The sequence below is a fragment of the Heteronotia binoei genome, chromosome 21 (assembly GCF_032191835.1).
Source record: "Heteronotia binoei isolate CCM8104 ecotype False Entrance Well chromosome 21, APGP_CSIRO_Hbin_v1, whole genome shotgun sequence".
NCBI classification, from domain to species: domain Eukaryota; kingdom Metazoa; phylum Chordata; class Lepidosauria; order Squamata; family Gekkonidae; genus Heteronotia; species Heteronotia binoei.
Genome location: NC_083243.1, coordinates 174,351,849 through 174,362,045, shown reverse-complemented (window position 1 = coordinate 174,362,045; position 10,197 = coordinate 174,351,849).

The window sequence follows — 10,197 nt, the reverse complement described above, 5'->3', positions numbered from 1 at the left end:
AACCCATAAAGGACCTATTCTGTGGCTAGAGTTCCTCAGTGGACACAAAGTATAGTCCTTCCCCTGCTGTATACCTCTTGCATTTTATAAGAATGGGGCCTGAGTAGTGCACAGTAGTGAAGACCTTTGCATGTCAGCCTTCTCTGTTGCTTTGTGTTTGCCTAGGACTCACTTTGCATTGCCTTCCTGGCATAATTGATTTTTTGTTCTTTGTAGCAGTACCTGGGGGAATGGCCATTTAACTTACTGGGACAGTTCCCAGTGGACTGCTACCCTGGAGGGCCACTGGTGGCCTGGAGCAAGTTGAGCTAAGGCCCAGTAGCTCTGCTGGTGCCACAGAGACCACTTGCAGGGCAACACTGGATGTCATTTCACCAGTTGCTTCCTCCTGCACTGTTGCTGGTTGGTAGAGGAGGAAATATTGGGCAAACCGACATACATTATTGGTACTGCAGGCTGAATCTGAGCTGAGTGGCCTTTGCAGTGGTGGCTGGAAGGGCTGCAGGGCAGCTTGATTTGGCCTCCTCCTGGGCTAGGCTCATTTTGACCCCTGATCTTACCCATATTAAATTTATATTTTAGTAGCTGACAAACTCTGAAGTTCCAGGCCTGCATGGGGAGGGACGGTGGCTCAGTGGTAGAGCATCTGCTTGGTAAGCAGAAGGTCCCAGGTTCAATCCCTGGCATCTCCAAAAAGGGTCCAGGCACGTAAACGTGAAAATCCTCAGCTTGAGACCCTGGAGAGCCGCTGCCAGTCTGAGAAAACAATACTGACTTTGATGGACCAAGGGTCTGATTCAGTATAAGGCAGCTTCATATGTTCAATAGATCATCAGTACTATCTCATTACTGGGTTGTGAGTTTAGAGTATATGAGGATTGTAAAGCACTTTATACATCGACCAAATTCAGTATTGACATCAGTTATTTCATAGATGGATGCAGAGGACCTGGTTTTGTTCTCTTTCAGCCTACATGACAGTCTTCTGAATGGATCCCCTAGAACTCAAAGGGTACTATTATGAATCAAGTTTCTCTCTTTGTCTGCATAACCCCACTCTTGATTCTGTTTTCTGATATTTGTTTCTACATTTATAGCCTGCCTTTCACACTGAGACTCAAGGAGGATTGCACCGTTTAAACCAGTGCAATCAAAGAGCATGAGGCATCCAATAAGCAATGCAGCAGGACTAAGATTACAAAAATTAGAAACAATATAAAAATGCATGGCGAGATACATCGAACAAAGCAGAACAGGGAATTACAGAAAACAATGCAGTAGCAGCAGGACAGCATGTATAATAAACATAATACTTAAAACTGTGGCATAAATACCATCCTGATTCACTCTGTTCTTCCCTAGCCTTGTTCCTTTCATTGCAATTCCCTTCCTGACCTCTTCAGGCAGGCCATTCCCCAGGGTGCGTGTCACAACAGAGGATGTATGTGTACAGATGAGCAAAGTTGTGGTGGAGCATAGCAGGAGAGGTGGTCGTGCAGATATCAGGGTTGAAGGCTTTGTAGGTGATAACTGGAATAGAATGTGGTGATTGATAGGTAATCAATTAAATATCTGGAGAATGGCTGTAATATGTATGTATTGCCTAGCTCCCAATAGTAACTGAACTGCAGCATTCTTTCCCAGCTGGAGTTTCCAAGTTGATTTCAAGGGCAGACCCACATAGAAGCTTTACAATAGTCCTGAGGTCACTGTGGCATGGATCCAGGTAGCCAGATTGGCCAAGTTAAAGTAGGGAGCGATTGTCCGAGTTAAATGATGGCGAAAAGCATTTTTTTTTGTAGCTGCATTAACTTCTGCAGTAATGCTGGATCCAGTGTAACTCCCTACGCGCTGAAGTAACTTGGCAAGAGTCAAATTGACCCTCATCAAATGTGGAAATGTGAAAATCCTTCAAGATTGGGCCTTCCCAGCCAGTGTTACTTCTGTCTTGAGGATGTCAGAGATCTGCTTTCATATATATATTGATGATTCCAGGAATAAAACCTAGCATGTTAGAGAAGAGCTAGATTAGGGAAATCCTGCCTTGCAACTTGAAAGAATGTCAGTAAGTAAGTGGAATAAAGGTTTGTGTAATTAGACTTTCATAAAACAGGTTGTAAAGTCCTCCATCAAAAGGCTTCTGTAAAAGGTTAAGTAGTCCTGGCATAAGCAGAGGCATCTTTTTGTGGATTAACAAGTGGCTGAATGATAGGAAATAGAAGGTAGGCATAAATGGTCAATTTGCACAGTGGAAAGAAAGAAACCACAGGGAGCCTCAAGGATCTATAATGGGACCTCTGCTTTTTAACATACTCATTAATGACTCGGGAAACAGATTGAACTAGGGAGCAGCAAAATTTGCAGATAATAAATTATTCAAGGTAGTTAAATCTAAAGCAGATTGTGAGGAGTTCCATGGGGATCTTATAACAGTGGGAGAGTGGGTAATGAAATTCAGTCTTGGTAAGTGCAAAAAAGTAGACAGAGAGGGGGAGGGCTAGCTTTACATACAGTCTTTGAGGTTTGGGATTGGCTACCTTCAATCAGGAAACAAACAGCTTGGACCTATTCATGTCTATCCAGCAGGCTATGACCTTCGCTAGTTCCAACAGGTATCAAAGAGCAACAATTGTTGGGGCCCTACAACCAACAGAAGACCTCTAAGGAAACAGGGCAAAGGCTTCAACCAAAAGCACGGTATGCTGTTCGCTGTCCTCTGAGCTATCTTATTGTTGGCTTGAGCTGAATTAAATAGATACCAAAAGTATTCATAACCCTCTAAGAACACTGTTTGACATGTAGCTTATTTTGCTGACATGAGTTATCTAGATAGATCCAAGCGGGCAGCCGTGTTGGTCTGAAGCAGTTGAACAAAGCAGGAGTCAAGTCGCACCTTTAAGACCTCTAGGCAAGGACCTCTGAAGTGCTCCCTCTATTAGTGCATCCCACCCCCTCCAGCTCTTCCTATTTCAAGGAGCCTACAATCAGTCATTTTGGCAGGGTCCCCCTAAATTCTGGTGCTGGGCATTAATCCAATGGGACCTACTTCCCAGTAAGTGTACTTTGGGTCCTTATGTATAGCTCCCTGAAATTTTCAGTGCTGTCCTGCTTTTAATAGATTTTTACTCCAGCCTTCTTCCAAGAAGCTCAGTGTGGCAGCTGCTATTAGCTGATTGTAAAGATTTATTAGAAATGGAAAGAACAGATGGCTGCCTGTGTAAATCAATATGGTATCCAAACTTTGCATGAAGGTGTAGAAGGTTCAAACCAGCTCCAGGCTTAGCACCAGTGCATCAACATGGTCAGGTACTGGCCAGACCCATGTTCAGACAGAGCCCCCAAAGTGGCTACTACAATGAGGAGGAAGAACCACAGTGTTGACTTCTTCCTAGCAACTGTTGTTCCTCCTTCCTCGGGAGCATTTCCTCCTGTATGTAAAGGTCTCAGTAATAACTTGGGCACAAAGGACAAGGGCTGGTGCTCGTATACACATGCCAGGAATTTCCACTGAGTCCATGTACCATAACAAAATAGCTTTCTGTATTCAGTCCCATACTCTCATGGGAAAGCGCTCTACCCTCCTCGTTTACTGCCAGCCCATCTGCCCACATTCTCCTTGAGGCAGCAAGGAGCAGCAGCAGACACCGCCAGCTGCTCACCCACCCTCTCTGGGCGTTTGTTTTCTGTAAAAGTGAAGCCCAGAAGGAGAAGGTGGAAACAAGAGCATGGTAGCAACAATTGCTGCTCTGCCCATCTATCATCTGCCTCTAGGTGCAAGGAGGTGGAGCAAGTCTCTGCCAGGGTTGGAGGGGATGCAGTGCGCTGAAGGTGTCTTGCCTAAGAGATCTCAAAATCCAGCAGTTAGAATAAGGTAATTCACCTTGAAAATAGTATCCTGGCACTGTCAAATGGGCGAAAGGCCAAGTAAAAACCATGCACTGAACCAGAATTCCCTGGCTATAGCACAGAGCTGTCCCTACCTTCAGTCCCTACTGATGCTTGTTCCCTCCCTCCCTCAGTGCCACTGGACTCCTAACCCAAAGTGTATTGTCCCTAGTAGGCCATCATGCATGCTGATGAGCTACATTTGGCTTGGAGGGTCACAAGTTGTATAGGCCCGGATTAGGTTTTCTGTCACACTTTACAGAAATGCTCTCCGTAATGGCTTTATATCTACAAATTTTATATATACTTGCATATACCTTTGAGCACTGGATGGTCTAGCCTAGCATGACTTGAGTAAAGTAGATGTGGACCTAAGTGTTGCCTGGATAGAGCCATACAAACGCCTCTGAATTTTCAAAAGGAAAAGTGGGATGCAAATACAATAAGGAACAGTATAGGGCTAGATAGTTTGTTGATTTCCTTGATGCAGCTTCAGGTTTCATGCTGTGTTAGGCTTTTTTCTTTTTTGTGGAACAAAATCATGCTGAATTTGGTGTCTGTGCATTTGACCTCATTGGACTTGTTAATGTTTCAAAACATAGTTGCCAAAGTTGCATAAAGAATGCCTCATGATTTGTTGTCATAGCCTGAGGTAAAAATAAATTAAAAAGTGAGGAAAATAATCCCGATGGTACATTTTCATGTGAGATTCATAGCAACTTTTAAGCGTAGCCTCCCATGAGAAGAGAATGTGGTAGTGATGAGAAAGTCACAAAGCTTGGATTGGGGAGAGTTGTGTTGGGGAGTGCTGGGAATGGTGAGGCGAGACCACTCTCTTCGAGCAGGGGCTCTTAGAAAGAGGAGGTTGGGCATACTGCCTAGAAGAAAGCAAGGCTCTTGACTGGAGCTCTACACATTTCAGAAATGAAATGCCAAGAAGACATTTGTGTTTCCTTCCTCTTGAAGTTAAGATGCTGCTTCCCCCCCCCCTCGCACACAGGGGATGGGTGGGGAAATCACGTTAGGTGCGCAAGAATCCATTCGTCCACCTCTGACTCATTGCCTGACTGCTGGTACCATCCGCAGGCTGGGAAGCGAATGGCATAAGATGATTTGCTGGTGCATGACCAAATCATCTTGCAATGGCCTGAAGAGATGCGGGAGGTGGGGAGCTGTGTGGTAGGCAGAAATCCAATAGGTGAAACTTTCCTCATCGCTGCTGCTCTGTTGCCAGGAAATGCTGCATTATTGAATTTCTGCCTCTTGCGCTGCTGTTAGGCATTGGAACCCTGCCAGAAAGCAATGGCGATTTTACCTCTTCCAATCCTGAGTGTGCAGAAGGAAAATAGGTTTAATTTTTTTTAAGTGAAATATCTGTTCATGTGAACTTGGCTTGCACATACATGTGTATATCCTCCCTGTACTGAAGTGCGAGGGGTGGATTAATTCTGGCCTAGCAGTCCCATTCTAGTGTTAGTTTGGCTCACAGAAGACAGACAGGAATTAACGTTTTTAGCATACGACACAACAAAGAAGCATGGCAGTTCAAGTGATCTTGTGCGGCGTGCTCCGGATAAGTTGTACTTTCCCTCAACAGGTGCAGAGGGGTCCTTTTAATCTCTTCCATTGCCTTCCAGCATTCAGTGAATCTGATGAGCGTTCACTTGCCGAGCATACCAAACGTGCAAATGAACCACAGAGTTTGCCCAACGTGTTTACTCCCATTCTGTCCCTGTTGTTCTATACTGATCCCTTGCTGATTTAGGTCTTACCATTTCCTTAAATGGTCCTAGTCAGGCATGAGTCAATGCAGAAAGTTGTAGTCTGTTGGGGAAAGACAGGAGAGGCAGAGAACCCCCAGAGGGGGTAGCCCCTCTCCCAGTCCACATTAAAGTGTTTCCTGGATATGCCATTGCTGGGTGCCGTTGTAGGGATAGGAGAGCAGGTCTAGGGTGTATAGAACAGCACTACCCTATTCTCAACAACAAAGCTGTCACCTGACCTTCCTTATTGTACTCCCTCAACTCATGCCCAGGCCTTGTTTTGAGCCCAATCTTGTTTCTGGTTGTCAGGCTTTCTGTTATGGCTTCTGCCATACAAGCACCCCCATTGCAAAGTAACCCCTAAACACTGGCTTTCCACCACCAGCCTGCATGTGGTTTGTCTATATGATCAGTCTACCCCTAGCTACTCGGTTCCTCTTGGTTCCTTCCCTGCCAGAACCCTCAGGTTCAGAATAAGGTTTGGGCTGAATTTAGGTTGGCAGTGTTGCTGCACGGCAGCAGAAGACAGTGTCATCGGGCTAAGATTTTAGCTACCAAAGATGCTAAAATTGAATTTCCTGTTGAGCATTGAATTTTACTTACTCACACAGCACAAACAACATGTTTAGGACTGTCTCTCATTTGCACACACACAAATGCACATCCTTTGACTTCTGATCCTCTTTCTGGTAGGGTTGCCAGCCTCCAGGTGGGGCCTGGAGATCTCCCACTTTTACAACTGATCTCCAGCTGACAGCAGCTACCCTGGAGAAAATGGCTGCTTTGGAGGGTGGACTGTACGGCACTGTACCATGCTGAGGCCCTTCTCCCTAAATTTCACCATCTCCCAGCTCCACTCTCAAAGCCCCCAGGTATTTTCCAACACAGATCTGGCAACCCGACTTTCTAGCAATCGGCTGGTTGACTCCAGGAACACCCCTAGAACACAGACAGCAGTCCACATTGTTCCTATGAAAAAGAAAGGTCCCCTGTGCAAGCACCAGTCGTTTCCGACTCTGGGGTGACGTTGCTTTCACGACGTTTTCACAGCAGACTTTTGACGGGGTGGTTTGCCGTTGCCTTCCCCAGTCATCTACACTTTCCCCCCAGCAAGATGGGTACTCATTTTACCGACCTCGAAGGATGGAAGGCTGAGTCAACCTCGAGCCAGCTACCTGAAAACCCAGCTTCTGCCGGGGATTGAACTCAGGTCGTGAGCAGAGCTTAGGACTGCAGTACTGCAGCTTTAACACTCTGCGCCACGGGGCTCTTATTACTATGACGTTTCCTCAAAACCCCAGCATAGATTAGTTACTTTTTAACACACTATAATCAGCCTGTCATACTCAAAATCAAGGAGATCAAAGAGTACTCCAGAACTGGATTCCTTGCCCTTTGAACATATGCTTCTAGGTAATAAGGGGGTTCAAATCCTTGCAAATGATTCTGAAAATAAAGCCAAGGGTGGTATTACTCTGGTAAAGTTTACCACAGGGAGCATCATCATCTAAGGTGCCAGAGTTCAGGGCAATGCAGATGGAGCTGATAAGCAAGCACTTTCTCTACTGTGATTGACTGTAGTAGGGAAGTTCCCTTTCCAAAGCCTCACAGCCCAGCACGGTCTAGACATGTTCAGTAGAGGGTATGCAGTAAAGTTGAGTGGGGAGGAGACTATGTCAGCCCCTGCATCTCCCAGCAGAGGGCACTGCAGTGTCTGAGGGGTTACTCTTGTGGAATGTAAAGAGACAAATGCCCTTGCCTTGTGTCTGGAGGAGATTATGTCCTTGGGGCTGAGTGCCGTGTTGGCTGCGGCACAGAGACAGTGCGTGCTGTCCCATGTGAGGTTGGTATCTCTGGGACAGGCATTCCTCTGCATGCTAAGTGGCCAGGTTGCAAAAGAGAATGGCAGGACAGTGCAGGTACAGCCATGGGGGAGGAACAGTTTAGCTGACACACTGCCATCTGATCCATGCTTCACCTCATATATCAGAGTTTCTATATTCACTGCTGGTTCTACGATCCTCCCTCCCTCCCAGGCCTGTAGTGTTTGAGATGTGATTAATCAGTGTGTATGGTGGGGGAGCTGTCAGACACTTGGCAGGCCACAATACGTGGCCGGTGGGCTGTGTTTGGCTCGGTGTGTCGCAAGAGCAAAAACCATGCTCTCTTGCTACCACTGTGCATCCTTTCTTTGCTCCTGGTCAAGGGTTTCAGGCCCAGATTGATCAGCACGGCCCTGTCCCACTGCTAACTAATATCACTGTATGTTTTGTAATATGCTGTTAGCCGCCCTGAGCCCGCTAAGGTGGGGAGGGCGGGATAGAAATAAAATTTATTATTATATTATTATATTATTATTATTATTATTATTATATTATTATAACCCTTTCAGAGCGCCTGGATCTTCACGCGGTAACAATCAGGGGCGTTGCCCTCTGTCACCTAGAAGCGGTTTCTCCTTCCCTAACGCATTGTGCTTGGTCTCAGCTCCTACATGCTGAGAACAGGATTGGATTCCTTCTTCCGAATGGAGTCCACTTTTTTGCCATTCTCTCTCTCTCTCTCTGGAAAGATCTAGGCATGCACCTGGGAGACCTCCTTTCATGGAGGCCTTGGCCTCAGCCTTCCAGTTTGTAAAATGGGAATATGGTCACCTTACTTTGTAAGGATGGCAAGGGCAGGGGAATGATTAATAGATCACAAGGAACACAGCGTGAAGACAGAAACCATGCCCAAAGCTATCAATTACGTGTGTCTCCACATGCAAGAAGCCTGAGGCAACATGTTGGACACTTGTGCTCTAGTTGTGGTTCTCTGGTTTCAGTCTACGCAGGGCTACGTTGCCTCATCTGAGGCTGAGGGGAGTTCTCGGCATGGTGCTGCTTTGGTTCCTTTGGCTCTCTCCTCTTCTCTCACCTTTCATGTGATGGGAGATGGTATGCAGCTAGAGAGAAGAACTGCAACACCACCCAGGAGGAGGAAGAGAAAAGCTCTATCAGGGGGGCTTAGGAACGTTGGAGATCGCCCCTCAAACTGGGATTTCAGAAAATGGATCTTAGAAAAATCTCATCCTTTAAGTACCCAAGCAAAGCCAATTGCCAGCTCGTTTCTACTCCAGGAGTACTCCAAAAATATCCTTCTGATCCTAAGAGAGGAATTAATTCTTACTCTGCCTTTCTTGACTAAACACAGATATTTCCCTAGCTGATTTTCCTTGTGGCTACCTTGTGAACTGTTTCCCACATTACACATTTCCTACCTGATGTAAATCACATATGTGAAATGTGTATAAAGTGGTGTGACAAGATATGAGGTTGCAAGCAGCTTTCTAGCATATGAGCAGTAGTGGATGCTAGATAGGGATAATCTTAAACTGGGAGACAAAACATTCAGTCAATCACTGCCTCTGGTTATGAGGAAGAATTGGGAATAACCAGGGCTTTTTTTTTTAGCAGGAACATACAGGAACACAGTTCCAGCTGGCTTGGTGTCAGGGGGAGTGGTCTAATATGCAAATGAGTTCCTGCTGGGCTTTTTCTACAAAAAAACCCCCCTGGGAATAACTGCTACATTCACAGCCTGGACTGCAAATATAATAAGCACAAGGACTTGCAGTGAAATGAAGCTGTGTGCAATTGTCACAACTTCTGGATTCTTGCTTTTTTCTTACACATAATTGCTTTCTGTGAAGGGAATACATAATATGCAAGGTGGGCCTCAGTCCAAGGCACGAAGAAATGTGTCCCTCAGAGTGAAATAGCACCAGGAAACATGCAGGAAGATCTGCCTACCTAGCACAGTTGTGCCACTCAGGGTATCCCAGACAGCAGAAATGGACTCCAACAACAGGCTCTGTGTCTCCAGTTACACCCAGTTTGTACAGCTCACGTCTGACAAGCCACAGTCACAAGAGAAGCCTCATGTGGTACACAGCCCTGCTCCCCTGTAGGCACAGGGAAACCAGGCTGTGGTATAATGCTTCTCCCATTCTCTGCAGGCCGACTTGGCAGTTTCAGGGCAGGACTTCCTCCTTTCCTCTGTTCCCCCAAATGGGGGAATGGCTGCTGCAGCCTGTCAAGCAAGATGGTTCCTGTCAGGGGATAGCGAGAGAAAAGCTGGGGAAAGAGGTGTGTTAGACAAAGTTATTTAGCCATTGGTAAATGGCTAGCCTAGTTGGAACTAGGGTTGCCAAGTCCAATTCAAGAAATATCTGGGGACTTTGGGGGTGGAGCCAGGAGACATCAGGGCGGAGCCAGGAACAAGGGTGTGACAAGCATAATTGAACTCCAAGGAAGTTCTGGCCATTACATTTAAAGCAACCGCACACCTTTTTAAATGTCTTCCTTCCATAGGAAATAATGAAGGATAGGGGCACCTTCTTTTGGGGCTCATAGAATGGGACCCCCTGGTCCAATCGTTTTGAAACTTGGGAGATACTTTGGGGAGAGTCACTAGATACTATACTGAAAATTTGGTGCCTCTACCTCAAAAAACAGCTCCCCCAGAGCCCCCGAAACCTTCAGATCAATTTCCCATTATACCCTATGAG